At 44.2% G+C, this 15995-nt stretch overlaps 3 long non-coding RNA genes across 3 annotated transcripts; all 3 read right to left on the bottom strand.

Annotated features, from left to right (window-relative positions):
* Positions 1-1439: 1439 nt before the first annotated feature.
* On the bottom strand, positions 1440-2195 carry LOC122348260. The gene is made up of 3 exons (XR_006251291.1): positions 2041-2195; positions 1675-1854; positions 1440-1491 (listed from the first exon to the last, which is right to left on the bottom strand). It is a non-coding gene; the product is annotated as an uncharacterized LOC122348260 (long non-coding RNA).
* A 2493-nt stretch (positions 2196-4688) lies between these two features.
* Positions 4689-4998, bottom strand: LOC122349068. Its single transcript, XR_006251418.1, has 2 exons — positions 4912-4998; positions 4689-4789 (listed from the first exon to the last, which is right to left on the bottom strand). It is a non-coding gene; the product is annotated as an uncharacterized LOC122349068 (long non-coding RNA).
* Positions 4999-11605: 6607 nt separating this feature from the next.
* On the bottom strand, positions 11606-12741 carry LOC122349067. Its single transcript, XR_006251417.1, has 2 exons — positions 11830-12741; positions 11606-11706 (listed from the first exon to the last, which is right to left on the bottom strand). It is a non-coding gene; the product is annotated as an uncharacterized LOC122349067 (long non-coding RNA).
* Positions 12742-15995: the final 3254 nt, after the last annotated feature.

Raw genomic sequence — 15995 nt, 5'->3', positions numbered from 1 at the left:
TCTAGACGGGCAGGAGTTTTTTCTTACTCCACGACCTGAAACAAAAAACATAAATCAGTGTTATTTATCTTAATACATGACATTTGGAGCAAATATGAAAAAGAAAACAACATTTAGCAAATTCTAATCTTGGTACCATAAACTAGTCATGGAGCTGCATATCCTCCAGAAGAAGTCTCTGCTGGGGATCCGCTGCAGACAATCACAAATCATCTGGCAGCATTCTGGTCAAAAAGTTGAGAGATGATTATGAACTTGTATGTTCCACTTTTTTATATCACGTTTCTAAATAGCATACTTTCATATTTGGTCATCTTTGATGAAGATCTTACCTTTGACAGATCAGTTTCGGACCACGTATTCTTGCTGATCTCTTTGCAGGTCTTCGTCGTCTGGATAATAACCACACACCATGACGAACAGCAGGATCCCTAAAGACCAAACCGTCGCCGGCTTTGCATGGTAGCTGCCGTTGATACTGAACTCCGGTGGACAGAATATTTCTGTACCTGGAAGAAAGGGGTTTGGATATTTAATGCATTTCTACAGCTAGGTGTGTTTCCGGGAGCTAAACGACCTGCTAGCAAATCGTAAAACTTACCACTGAAGGTCACATAGTCAGTGTCCTTCATGAGCTCGCCCGCATCCAAAGTCGATCAACTTAACCTCCAATGTGTCTGGGTTCACCAGGAGGTTTTCCAGTTTTATGTCTCTATGGAAGACCTCACGCAGAGCAAATGTTAGCGGCCTGAAGGACCTGCCACATAAAATGTTGTGCTTGCCCCTCTCTGAGCCTTTGACGGACCTTCACGAAACTAAACAGGCTCATGCTAGGCATGGGTCGCTCCAAGACCATGACATAGTAGTCCGGGTTGTCCTGCCAATCCAGGAGTTTGATTATGTATGGAACGCTGGGGTCCTCATTGGCCAAGAGTGTAAGGCCAATCTCCAAGGAGGCGACTGGGATGGCCAGGCTAAAAGAAAGCATGATGTTTAGTTGAAGGTGGTTTCTTAGATTTCACATGATATAAGACGCTAGAAACCAAAACAACGACTGAGAAGCAACATTATAGAGAGCACAAGCTATTCACAATTCTGATATATGGCATATCTGGAGTCTTTTCGGCAATCTTCACAGCCACCTGTTCAAACAAAGCTAGAACAGTCAATTATCTGGTGCACAGAGATCATTCCAGTCACCAATACCAAACAAGTATGGAAGGTTTCATAGGTAAAAAAGAAAAAAATCAAACCTTAAGGCCATCCGTGCAGCGTAGTCGCTGCATACACACAGCCACCGCCTCCTTTGCCCAGCTGGGGCCCAATTCGTATTGCCAGAATACGTGATCTATTTATAAGACAAACAAATGCAGTTAGCAAAAATACGCATTCTATCATTTCTACTAATATTCATATATTTAATATTCGTACTGTCGCCTTGCTCCTCCACTTCATTGTCTTCAGTGCAATTATCCTGCAGACAAATCTGATCTAAAGAGGGGAACACGAGTAATATGAATAAAATATTGCACACTCAAATTACAGTATACCTTTTAATTACATTACATGAATGTGTTTCTGAATCAAGATTTTTACTGTCAGGCTTGGCAATGAGGCCTACTAAATCCCTTCACCGGAAAAGTGAGAATGGGGTTATAATGTCAGTAAACTTACCCTTGGCCAGCTCTTCCACTTTGTCCTCTTCATTCAAACTAGCTGGAATGTTGACATCCAGTTGTTGGGGGACGTCCGGCTCCAGCAGTTTCTCTATAGCAGGGAGGACTTCAGAGACTGGAGGGTCTTGATGATCATGGATCTCGACAACAACACATCCCTGTTGTAGAGAAGTCTGACCTACAGATGGAATATTAATCACGAAGTGGAAAAAATGCTCAGTAACAATTATGGACGATTTAGACAGTGCTATCTTAAGTATGTGAACAAGTGATTTTTTTTCAATTGTACACAAAAACATCAAAACATTCCCTAATTAAAGAATCTCCCTTGAATCAAAACTTCAATCATCGTCTGTGATTTTACCATCATTAAGTCTCCGATACAATGCCGCCTCCTTCTGGCAGACTTCCTCAGCCTTGGCCAGGTTGTATTTCCCAGCTTTTCGGCGGAAAAAGTGAAGAAGGCGACATCCCCAGAACTTTGGTCTCCCTGCCTCTTCTCTCCCTATCTCATCGGCAGCAGCACCAGGCGTCTCATCGTGAGGATGAGGATGGCGTTCCGGCCTGACGGGGGAGTATTTGAGCAGCACACAGGGGTCGGGTTCGTGCACGCTCCCCTTTAAACGCTTTCTTTAGTTTTGAAAACAGTCCCATTACAACAGGTTGTTTTTTTCCACTCAGCGAAACACTACACTAAAACTTCAACCAACAAAATGAGTTCTAAAATTCGAATCCTTTAAATAGTAGGGCGACACGTTCTAAAAGTTCGGTGACGTCACTAAAGTCACGCGCTGATTTTTTTCTTTTTTTTAAATAATAAATATATAATATTATATAATAATAATAAATATTATATAATAATAAAATAATACCACTACTAACAAAAGAATATACATTCAGATTTGCCTGGGTTAACAAAAAAAAAAAAAAAAAAAAAAAAACATAAAACAATGAGTGTACATCTTAAGACACAAAGGATGAATACAGTTTTATGCACAGATTATAGTTTCCATATATTTGTCCAAATAAATTTTAACTGAGGTTTAGAGCCAGTAAACTTTTGTTTATGAATATGAAATTTAGCTAACAGAAACCACAAATGAATTCTCTAATATTTCCCTGTATTTTCTTTTGAGTAGTCATATGTTCCAAAGAAAGCATCTCTTAAACAAAAATAAAAGTCACTCACAAAATAAGATTGGATGAATGCTAAAAAATGTGATGAAAATGTTTCTGTGTAGGTGCACAGCCAAAACAAACGAATGAAGTCTTCTTCAGATGAATCACAAAAACTGCGCTTCACTTCAATATCGGACTTATATTTCTTAAGAAAGATCTAAGTAGGGTAACATTTGTGAATCAGCTTAAATGTTATTTCCTTTATTTTATTGGTAAGCAGATATTTATGAGGCAGAGTGCATACTTTCTCCCAAGGTGTATTCTCCACTTTAATTTTCCAGTATGGAATTACATAAGGGATTGTTGCTATCTCTTTCTGGAAGAGAGCTCAGATTTTCTAGTTATATTTTGTTGGTCTACAGAGAAGCACACTTTCCGATCATCGTGTCAGTTAAAGACAGAGAGTTAGCGCATGGCCAGGGGGACGTGGTACCTATAGCAACAGAAAGGATACACCAGAAGGAATGGCATTGAAAACTACAGCATATTCATTGGCAGACACAGGAATATTATATTTCCGTAAGAAATCGGAATAGTTATAAAGTCTGCCTTGTGAGTTAAAGAGGTGTCCAACTTAAAAGAGAAAGTTATTTTGCGTCGTTTCAAGCGTTAACTCTCCTTTAGAGTTAACTAAGCCACACCCCAGTTTACGTACAAAACGTCTTGATTGAACCGGACCACATGCGGACAGACGCCATTTTACCTCTGTGCGAAGTGTGGTGGTAAGTCTGATATTTTAACTTCTTAATACATATTAATGAGAGAAATCATACAAGTTAATTCAAGTATTTATCATTTTTAACCGTAGGCTTATCTTGTTCGATCAAAAATAACTTTATTAATGATTAACTATCATTACACAGCCAGCGAGCTCTAACGTGATTTTTGTGACTTACCATATCATTCCACTGTACAAGTTAAATTATGTAAAACCTTTATTATGATTCGATTCGTGTTTCGTGGCGTCTCGCATATGGCTATTGCTTTTAATTTACTGTAACGTTAGTCATAAGCGCGTTCAGGAATATTATTTCCGATGCACATCCTCGGCTAATTCTACCACTGAAATTGATTATCATCAGACTAAAAAAAAAAAAATACAATTTTAATTCGAAGATTCCGCTTGATTCCCTTCACCGTGCTTCTGTGAGACTAGGCCTTTAAGCACAAATTATGTTAATAAAAGGCTGTCCCCGTTATGTAACGTTCTTCATGGAAGGAAGGGTTTGCAGGCTTGCACGCTACGTCCGCGTGCAGCCCAATTTTAAAAAAATAATAAAAAAATATAATAAATAGAATTATTGTAAAAATAATTCCACCATGGCTGTGTAATTGTAGTAATTATTTGTAGATTAATATTTTAGGTCTCTAGTAATTGTTTGTAGACTAATATTTTAGGGCTCTGTATCCTGAAGTAAATTTCAGTTTGTTTTTCTGTTTCAGTTCTAAGCAAATTACTTTCTTTCGACTTACAAAACAGAAGTATGGTTTGGGAATTATCACCTTGTTTCTGTCACTCGAGAGATCCCCAAGGGAGGAGTGGATATGTAAGTCATTATCTGTGATCAGAACTTGCACTATTGTTCTTTTCTTCTTTTTTTTTTTTTTTTTTTTTTTTTTTTTTTTTAAATGTTTTACTAATGTAGCGTGAGGGCATGGAGGAAGAGGAGCAAAACACACCTTACAGATGTTAGCTGGTAACTTTAAATCCTTCACCTATAGCGAATCCGACTACGCCACCTGGAGAGTTCTCCCCAGGAAATAGAACTAGCTCAAATATGACTATTTGGCCACACAGGTTCAATTCTCATATGAATAGGCGAGAGACGTAAGTAAAGCATGAAAGTACAAAATTTATTTTCACAATTGTTTCACCATTTAAAAGTCACATTGAATCCTCATCACCTACTGCCGGCAGCACTCTCCAATGGTAACTGCAGTAAATCAAATAAAATTTTGTAAACAAATATATATATATATACACAAACTATTCCAAAATGGATGTAGGTATTAAATTACCAAAACAAAAACATAAAAAAATAAGAAACCAACTCACAGGGCTGAGGTCACCCACGGGAGTGATCACCAGTGCTGAATTTAGCCAAAAGCACACTTACACCTCCACACACACACACACACCCGACACACTCACTGCACACACAAACGTGTCCACAGCAAATGATGAAGTGACACCACCACCTCAAGCTCCTGCACCCGTGGAACCCCAGCTCCTGTAAGAAGATAAAAATAAAATGAGTATATGCAATGTGTATTACACAAACCAAAACCTTACACACTAATCCAGGCAATAATGTCACAAGAAAAGGAAAGGGAAACGAACAAACAAATTCAACCAAGGCAAACTACTGTTGAATATAAACAATACAAAATGTCCAACAAAACAAAAAAATACACAAATTATAAAAAGGAAAGAAAAAGAATACAATTTTTGTAGTTCCACAATGGAGGAGCAAAATCCACACAGGGCACCGGCTACTCCATAATCAAATAGATGCCCTCAAGCAGAACCACTTTAAACAAAACAAAAACAAACAATAATAACCAGTAACACAAATCACAATCACAGGGATCAGTAGTAGATAGCAGGTAGCAGGTAGCAGGTAGCAGGTAGCGGGGAGCAGGTAGCAGGTAGCGGGAAGCAGATAGCAGGTAGCAGGTAGCGGGGAAGCAGATAGCGGGTAATAGATCTCCAGATCAACTAAGACTTCCGAGTAACCGAAAGTTCACGGGCGCGACAGGAAAAAACGTCAGGAACGGCGCGCATTTAATCGCCCAGGACGAAAGGAGAATCCAAACCGGAAAAAGTATGCTCGCACGCATTCACAAATTGGGATTCGGCATCCTCAGTAATACCAATAACAAGCTGAATAAACAGCAGTCATTAAACTCATGGCCATCGACAGAAAACAAAGGAAAAGACAGGCTAAAACACAAGTCAACATAACAAAAAACCAAAAAGGCGGGGCCGGAGGTGACGCATGACCCAACAAAGCCAACCTGCTCTAAAATAGGTCACACTTACTGCTGATTGGCTGTTACAAATGTCAGTCACCATCACTTATCCAATACGATCGGTCACAATCCACCCCACCTTCTGTACCGTCGCCCGACGGTGAACTAATAAAAAAAAAAAAAAAAAAAGAAATGCCCCTCTAGGCCCTTCAATCCCAAGGACGAAACCATACCTCCGCTGCACTACCAACTATACTGGACACTATGCCTACACCAAGTGACCGTGGCAGATGATGTACATTAGAATGCTGCCCAGCCGTACTCCGTCCCGTCCTACGCACTACACTCTCACCCATCACCACTGAACCTAATGGAGGGTTCCTTACAGGCTGCAAATCAGCTATCATCTCTGTAATATCTTCTGCTCCCTGAGCCTCACCAGCATCCTGAGGGACAGGGGAGGAATCTCTTGAGATGCTTGCCTACTAATAACCTGTGGTGCTTCTGACACCAAAACAAACAAGTCTCCCTCATCCAACTCCTCCTCACGAGGCAGCACAGGTTCGACCAATGGAACATTGGGCCGGTCAGGGAGGGAATCCCCTCTTACCTGAGGCTTCAATAAAGACCGGTGTACATGCTTTAACTTACTTAAATCTGTAGTAGGAGCAATTGTGTACACAACACCCCCTTCCTTCGGTGCCTTCAGGATCTGGTACACCGCTGAGCTCCAGAGGTCATGAATCTTATGTCTACCTCTCACACTACAGTCGCGAAGATACACAAGTTGACCCTCCCTCAGAGGTATGTCACGCACCTGAAGGTCATACCTAGCTTTCCGGCGATCGGCTGCGGCCTCCAACCGCCCACGAGCACCCTCAAAAGCAACCTGCAGCCGATTCTGATGCTCTAACACCCACCGATGGACACTACCTGCCAATGGTTCTTCAACCCTACCAAGCAAAAAATCAACTGGAAGTCTAGGCTCTTGCCCAAACATCAGAAAGTAGGGGGATTCCCCCGTAGATTGGTGAGGTGTGGTGTTGTAGGCGAAAAGCACCTGGGGGAGACAAGACGGCCACTCCCCTTTCCTAGATAACGGCAGTGTGCGCAAAAGATTGTGTAAGGTCCTATTAAAGCGCTCACACTGGCCGTTTCCGCTGGATGGTATGGGGTTGTACGTGACTTTTCCACCCCATATAACCGACACAACTGCTGAATGAGGACGGACTCGAAATTACGGCCTTGGTCGGAATGGATACGCCCGCACCCCAAACTTACCGAACCACTCAGCCACCAGAACCTGGGCCACAGTCTCAGCCCGTTGGTCCCTAGTCGGTACCGCTAAGGTGTACTTGGAAAAAATGTCAGTCATGACCAAGACATTTTCTACCCCAGAATTCGAAGGTTCCAACACAGTAAAATCCAATGCCACGATCTCGTTTGGCGTGCAGCCAACAGATGTCCCATGAAGCTAACTGGGGTAGGCTGAACACCCTTAGCACACTGACACCTTTCACACTCCTGGCACCAGCGGGCAATGTCCCCCGACATTCCAGGCCAGTAGCACCGCTGCCACACCAACTGTGTGGTACGCTCTACCCCCTGGTGCCCATGCTGTTGGTGCAGTTGTGTCAATACCTCAGACTTCATGGCAGATGGCAGCAACACTTGGAGGACCTCTTCTCCACCGTCTGGACGAAACACACGACGATAAAGCACCCTTTAATCTCCCTCAAGCGATCCCACTGTCTAAGCAAGACCACAGCAGACCTGGAGAGTTTCTTTCGCTCCTCAACACTTGGTGGTGCTTTCCGCCTCCAAAACACCAGTAACTCTCCGATAACTGAATCAGCCTGCTGCTGGTCACCGATGTCCTTCCTAGAAGAGCAAGGAAAGGATACTATTTGATTTACCTGACTCACCACCTCCCCTCGGCTAGCTTGACGCAATGAGGTGGGAACCACCACACCTGGACCCATGTCCAGAACTTCTGCCACGGGGATTCTGACGCGACAAAGCATCCGCGCTTTTCGATTTGTCTTACCAGATCTGTATTTGATTTCAAAATCAAACGCAGCCAGCTGGGCAGCCCAGCGCTGTTCCATGGCACCCAACTTGGCAGAGGTCAGGTAGCTAAGAGGATTATTATCGGTATAGACTACACACTTATGACCCAGAAGGTACTCCTAAACTTCTCAGTCATGGCCCACTTGAGCGCAAGAAACTCCAGCTTCATGGAACTGTAGTTAGATGTATTGCGCTCAGTGGGCCTAAGACCTCGGCTACCATAAGCTATGGGACGTACCTTACCCTGCTGCTCTTGGGAGAGGACTGCCCCTAGCCCCCCATGACTAGCGTCCACCTCCAAAATAAAGGGAAGCGAAAAAAGTCTGCATAGGCGAGCACAGGGGCTGTGGTAAGTCTATACCTCAACTCCTCAAAGCCACTCTGACACTCACTAGACCAGGCCTGCTCAAACTCATTAGGGCCATGCTTGGACCTTTCGGGCTGCCAGCTTTGCCACCAGCCTGTGGAGGGGGCCGCCAGTCTTGCGAACCCTCCACAAAACGCCGGTAGTAGCTAGCAAACCCCAAAAATGAACATAACTCGAAACACTATTGGGCTGAGGCCACTTTAAAACTGCCTCGATCTTACCTGGGTCGTAGAGACTCCTCCTGAGGAGATCACATGCCCCAAATATTGCACCTCCTGCTTAAAGAATGCGCATTTTGATAACTTGGCTTTCAGGCCTTCCCTAAGCAGCCGGCTTAAGACAACCTCCATTCGGGCTAAATGCTGATCTACTGACACCGAAACACACTACGATATCGTCCAAATACAAGAGCAAAGATTGGCACTGTTGGTCCCCAAACAACCGCTCCATTAATCGCTGGAAGGTGCTGGGGGCATTACAAAGGCCAAGCGGCATCGGTTCCATTCAAATAGCCGAATGGAGTACAAAACGCAGTCTTTGATTTATCAGCCTCACTTACAGGGACCTGATTATACCCGCTGGCAAGGTCCATGGTAGAAAACCAACGTGCCCCGCCAGCGAGTCTAGTGTCTCCTCAATGCGGGGCAAAGGGAAAGCATCCTTCCTTGTCTTAGCATTTAAATGACGGTAGTCTACACACATCGTAGGCTACCGTCTTTCTTTTAACCAAGACAATTGGTGACGCATACGGGCTGCAGCTTTCCCTTATTACTTGAGCTTCCATCAATTGATTAATGTGTGCCTTGACGACCTCGTATTCCGACGGAGGAATGCGCCTATAACGCTGCCTCACGGGTACGTGCGTCCATCAAGGGGGATTTCATGGGAAATGAGACTGGTACATCCCAAATCACCCTCATGTATGGAAAATACAGATGCATACTTTTCAAGTAGTGCCCTCACCTTGCCTTGGTCTTCTGCTGACAGTACAGACAAATCAATAGCCCTAATTTGTTCCTGTACCGACTGGGCAGCCTGTGCGACCTGCGTACTCACCTAGCCGAAACCACTGGAACTTCTGAGATCTCTGGGGGTAAGCTGACCACATAAACCTGGTTGACCGTACCCACCACTGTGCTAGCATATACCACCACATCAGCTGTGCTAACATTAACCACGGGCACGTAAGCAGTGCCACGGTCTACCTGAACCAAAGCAGTAGAAGCCAACAACCCGCTGGAAGGCCAGAGTCGGGTGGCTCAAAGAGAACAGTACCCCGGAGTACTGTGTTGAACAGGTTACTGCAACCAATTTCATGGTGCCCCCGGGGATGCGACACGCCTGGCGCCCCCGCACTTTGACTCTACCCCCCTGACTTAAATCTGGCTGGACTTCAATGTGGTGGCAATGTTGTAAAGCCTGAAATACAGAAGGGGAGCCTGTGAGACCATGGGCAGATCGAAAAGTCGGGTGCCATGCTGGCCAAAGAGCTCCCGATAGCAGCGGCCCAGGATGTTCATTCCCAGAACCCCAGGAACCTGAGCACACATACTACCAGGAGGGTCTCTAACCACCAACACCCCGCAACCTGCAACCACCTGCCCACACAACTCCACATCTAGTTCTAGGTAACCCATATATGGGATCGAAAGGCCATTCGCAGCCCGAAGTTGCAACCAATGGCACGACCTAAGCTGTTCCTGACCCCACGCCCCAAAATTTTGCACAAAACAGCTCTCAGTAATGGTGGACACCATAGACCCAGTGTCCACCAGACACGGTACCTTAACCCCGCCCATACATACGACAAGTTGCGGACACGTTGACATAAAACGAGACATAAAATTTACATCAGTTAGAACATTCGAGCCTGTCCTTCCCCCGACCGAGCTGTGGCCCTGCAGCTCAGCGGGAACTAGTTTTCCGATGGTTGCCCAGACTGCACACCCCTCGCCGAAGCGGAATCTGCACGTGCTGGTGGAAAACGAGGAGGCCTTCGTTCCCCAGTACACTCCCTGGCAAAATGGCCAGGTTGCTGACATCGACGACAAATAACCTGTCGGGCCGGATAATTGAGAGTGTGGTTGAAAATTTTGAATCTGAGCCACACTTTGAGTCAATTGATTCAATTGCTGTTGCTGCTTTTTCAGCATTTCTCTCAACTCACTGAATTCAGAACACGCTGCACTACTACTTTCCAGGTGCTGGTGTCCCTGTACCCCATATTGTATACCATAAGCAGATGGTACGGATTGGCTACGACCACGCGTTCCCCCAGGCAGACCCTCCCGTTCCCAGCGCATTGCTTACGCTCACGAACGCCCAACAACATAGCAGTAGGTTGGCGGCGAACAAACTGTTTTAGTTCACGTCGAAGAGCACCGTCCACGAAACGTGTTCAACAAATTGGTCGCGCAACAAAATATCTGCACTTGGCCTACCATGAGGCGACTGTCGCTTACTTTTTCCCAGAGATTTAGCAGGACTAGGAAAACTCTAATAGAGTCTCCCATCCTGTTGTTTTCTGGAAAAAAGACTCTTGAAGAGCTACATAAGAACTAGTGCAGCCATACAATTCGCATAACGCCTGAATAATTTTGTTTGGATCCTCCTCTCTCGTCCCTTGGCGATATCGAATTTCGTCTCTCGCCTCTCCTCCAAATGATCAAACAAGAAAAAACGCTTGATCAACAGCAGAGAGATGGCGAAAGTCGCATGCAGGTCTGAGCCTCCTCCACCCACTCCTCAATCATAATGCCAGATCTACCATTAAATTTTGAACAATTTCGATCTCGTGGAACAAAAACAAATCGATCCGTCACTGAAGAACTAGGGACAGCAGGCGGAGGATCTACCACTGCTGGAATAGAAACATTAGAAGGACCAGGTTGTGCAACGAGAACTTGCTCTTGTCGCAATTTTTCATTATCTGCCCTCAATTGGGCTACCAATTCTACGCAATTCCACGTAGCTCTTCATCCATAGCTGCAAATTACAAATCACTCACCACTACGGATGAACACTCTTTAGAACACCTGCTCCTGCAAAAGATAACAAACAAACCAAAAAAAAAAAGAAAGAGAACACAAAACCAATACTCACGTCTCTGCACTAAACCATAACGAGATCCTGCCGACTACGCCAGAATGTAGCGTGAGGGCATGGAGGAAGAGGAGCAAAACACACCTTACAGATGTTAGCTGGTAACTTTAAATCCTTCACCTATAGCGAATCCGACTACGCCACCTGGAGAGTTCTCCCCCAGGAAATAGAACTAGCTCAAATATGACTATTTGGCCACACAGGTTCAATTCTCATATGAATAGGCGAGAGACGTGAGTAAAGCATGAAAGTACAAAATTTATTTTCACAATTGTTTCACCATTTAAAAGTCACATTGAATCCTCATCACCTACTGCCGGCAGCACTCTCCAATGGTAACTGCAGTAAATCAAATAAAATTTTGTAAACAAATATATATATATATACACAAACTATTCCAAAATGGATGTAGGTATTAAATTACCAAAACAAAAACATAAAAAAAATAAGAAACCAACTCACAGGGCTGAGGTCACCCACGGGAGTGATCACCAGTGCTGAATTTAGCCAAAAGCACACTTACACCTCCACACACACACACACACCCCGACACACTCACTGCACACACAAACGTGTCCACAGCAAATGATGAAGTGACACCACCACCTCAAGCTCCTGCACCCGTGGAACCCCAGCTCCTGTAAGAAGATAAAAATAAAATGAGTATATGCAATGTGTATTACACAAACCAAAACCTTACACACTAATCCAGGCAATAATGTCACAAGAAAAAGGAAAGGAAACGAACAAACAAATTCAACCAAGGCAAACTACTGTTGAATATAAACAATACAAAATGTCCAACAAAACAAAAAATACACAAATTATAAAAAAGGAAAGAAAAAGAATACAATTTTTGTAGTTCCACAATGGAGGAGCAAAATCCACACAGGGCACCGGCTACTCCATAATCAAATAGATGCCCTCAAGCAGAACCACTTTAAACAAAACAAAAACAAACAATAATAACCAGTAACACAAATCACAATCACAGGGATCAGTAGTAGATAGCAGGTAGCAGGTAGCAGGTAGCAGGTAGCAGGTAGCAGGTAGCGGGAAGCAGGTAGCAGGTAGCGGGAAGCAGGTAGCGGGTAATAGATCTCCGTATCAACTAAGACTTCCGAGTAACCGAAAGTTCACGGCGCGACAGGAAAAAAACGTCAGGAACGGCGCATTTAATCGCCCAGGACGAAAGGGAGAATCCAAACCGGAAAAAGTATGCTCGCACGCATTCACAAATTGGGATTCGGCATCCTCAGTAATACCAATAACAAGCTGAATAAACAGCAGTCATTAAACTCATGGCCATCGACAGAAAACAAAGGAAAAGACAGGCTAAAACACAAGTCAACATAACAAAAAAACCAAAAGGCGGGGCCGAGGTGACGCATGACCCAACAAAGCCAACCTGCTCTAAAATAGGTCACACTTACTGCTGATTGGCTGTTACAAATGTCAGTCACCATCACTTATCCAATACGATCGGTCACACTAAGATGTTGTCATTTTCAAGGAGGGTAAGTTTTGAATTTTTTTCTGAATTTCATTTTGTCAGGGACATTTTTATGATGGCCAAAAACACTGGATTCTTGTCGTGGCGCCTCAAGACCGTACAAAGGGGACAAAACCTGCAGATAAGGATGATCCAAAAAGGGAAAAGGAGGCCCTCTGCTTGACAGACAGCTGTGCTACTATGAAGATCAGCTGGATAATGACCAAAGTCTAGAGGCCATCTCTTTGATGAATCATACAAGTGAAAGTGAGGTCATCATGCAGAAGATGAGGGCAACGCTTGAATACAGACAGCGCCTTGTCCATGATCCAGAGAGTCCACCACTGTTCTTTCAGTTTTCCTTGATTTCTGGATACTAAAGGATTGGTATGAACTTTCTTCTTTACATATTTAAAGCGAAACAATATGCTATATATTGAATGTTCTGTGGTCATTTCTTGACATGTTTTCTTCTGCTGTAGATTCTTCAAGACTTCACGCTCCTCTTTGGGTCTGAAACTGCTTCCAGACTTTTGGAAAGGTGGCCAACAGCTTTCAAAGCAATCATCTTCCAATCTGAACAGAGAAGGCAGTGAAGCCCAGGATTCTCAGGTAGAGTTGTACAGAAGTAACTTTACTTTTAGTAAGGCTTTGCAGTTAAAATATACCAGACTTGTTGTATTGTAAACATTTAACATGTGTTCTGTGTTTTTCAGAATGGGACAGTGACATATCTTCCTTCCTTCCTTCCTTCTACTCCTGCATCTTTTATGACCCCAGGCTTCAGGAAGAAAGAAAAGCCCAAAAGATCAGTATCTCTCAGGCTGTTGACCAAGATGGCGCCGCGAATGGCAGCCTCAGTGCTTAGCTCTCAAGTGCTCGTATTGTTTTTTTGTTAGTTTTTCCTGTTTTTGTTTATCAAACCCCATCGTTTTTACCAGGGAGGAACTGCTGAACATTGACGCAGACCACTCCACAAAACATTTCACCGGTTTTTGATTATTCCGGCGTTTTGTTGAACATCGTAGTTCAGCCGGCGCAGGCGGGGAAAGCGGGCGTCACGCGCTTGTGAAACTCAGACAACGCGGACTCGAGCGCCGTTGCCCAGCTTTCACCTGGCGAACCTCCGCTCTCTACCCAACAAAATGGACAAACTTCTTCTGCTTACCCAGACTAATAGGGATTTGAATAGAACTCTGCTGCTCTGTGTTTCACGGAAACCTGGCTAAACGCTGCGATTCAGACAACGCATTAAGTCTGCCGGGCTTTCAGCTGTTTAGAGCGGATCGCGTCGCCCGAATTAGCAGGGGAAATCGCGCGCGACGGAACGTGCTTTTACATCAAGGAAAGGTAGTGTACAGATGTAACTGTGTTAAAGAAGATGTGCTGCGCCCGATGTAGAAGCGCTCTTCATTAACTGCAAGCCTTTCTACTACTTGCGGGAGTTTTGCTCGTTTATTCTGGTGTGTGTTTACATCCCTCCGCATGAGCGCCGCGTGAGCCTGGCTTTACAAAACTCGTCGATCTGATCACAGAGACTGGGCAACAACACCGGACTCTGTTTGAATCCTTCTCGGGGACTTTAAAAAAGCCAACCTCTCACGCGAACTGCCAAAATTCAGACAGCACGTTACCTGTCCAACCAGCTAAACCTGTACTTGGGACTGTAAAAAGATGGACTAACGAAGCAGAGTGGGATTTACAAACCTGCTTCTCTCTCACTGATTGGACTGTCTTTAAAGCTGCTGCCACAGATCTGGGCGAGCTCACAGAAACGGTAACATCATATATCAGTTTCTGTGAGGACATACTGTATGCATTCCTACCAGGACTTATTTAACATACAACAATGACAAACCATGGTTCACTGCTCAACTCAGTCAGCTCCGTCAAGCCAAAGAAGATGCTCGTGCGGGATTGGGGGACAGAGCCTTGTATAAGCAGGCCAAGTACACACTAGAGAAGGAGATCAGAGCGCGAAGAGGAATTATTTGGAAAAGCTTCGCACTCAGTTCTCCTCTAGTGACACCGCTTCTGTGTGGAGAGTCTGAAAGACATCACCAATTACAAGGCACCATCCCCAGCACTGTGGCAAATCAACAACTGGCAGACGACCTGAACGAAGTTCTACTGCAGGTTTGAAAAGGAACCATTCTCACCTCCTGTAATCTCCCTCCCCCACACCTGCCCTTCAACTCAGCTAAGATGACGTGTGCCAGGTCTTCAGGAAGAGCAAAAGAAGGCAGGCACCAGGCCCAGACGGTGTGACTCCAGCCTGTCTGAAAACCTGTGCTGACCAACTGGCCCCCATCTTCACTCAGATCTTCAACAGATCATTGGAGCTGTGTGTAGTACCTTCATGCTTCAAACGCTCCACCATCATCCCCATCCCAAAGAAACCCAAAATTAATGGACTTAATGATTTCAGACCCGTGGCTCTGACGTCTGTAGTCATGAAATCATTTGGAAAAACTGGTTTTGGGTTATCTGAAGAACTTTACAGGACCCTTACTGGACCCCCTGCAGTTTGCCTACAGAGCAAACAGGTCAGTGGACGTACTTGGCAATAAAGTGATTCTGATTCTGATCTTGTGGTATTTCACAAAGTTGGTAACTGCACTGGTGACACTTGGTGACGAGGGCTATATACAGTATACTTCAAATTGATCAGGTAAACTCTGAAATGGATCAATTGATAAATGATCTCAAGCTAAACTTAAATTAATAGCCTGCATATACTTTTCTTCCCGGATTGTCTCCTGTTCTTTACTATGTTCAATTTATTTATATATATATTTATGATGATAAATATTGCTGTAGCTATGTCGTTATTGATCTTTTTTTTTTTTTTTCCCCACCTCATTCAGGCATGCCGGAGTATACAGAACACCTTGAGATGGAAGAGAATCGTCAGCCATACATTCTTGCCTCAGGGAGCAGCAAAGAAATCATCAGCAAGTTCTTCATTGTGGTGGATAAAAAGGTCATCCCTTGTCAGGCATCTTCACTAGCGCGCAATTGATGAACTCTTCCAAGGTCCATTTTGTTTTCAGCGTCAGTTATGATTTTGAATGAGGAATGTATTTGTTGGCATCATGTATGGAATCAGAGTTTGTCAAACATCTCCATGCCTTCA

The sequence above is a fragment of the Puntigrus tetrazona genome, chromosome 7 (genome assembly GCF_018831695.1).
Source record: "Puntigrus tetrazona isolate hp1 chromosome 7, ASM1883169v1, whole genome shotgun sequence".
Classification (NCBI taxonomy): domain Eukaryota; kingdom Metazoa; phylum Chordata; class Actinopteri; order Cypriniformes; family Cyprinidae; genus Puntigrus; species Puntigrus tetrazona.
This window is presented reverse-complemented; position numbering and strand designations above follow the sequence as displayed.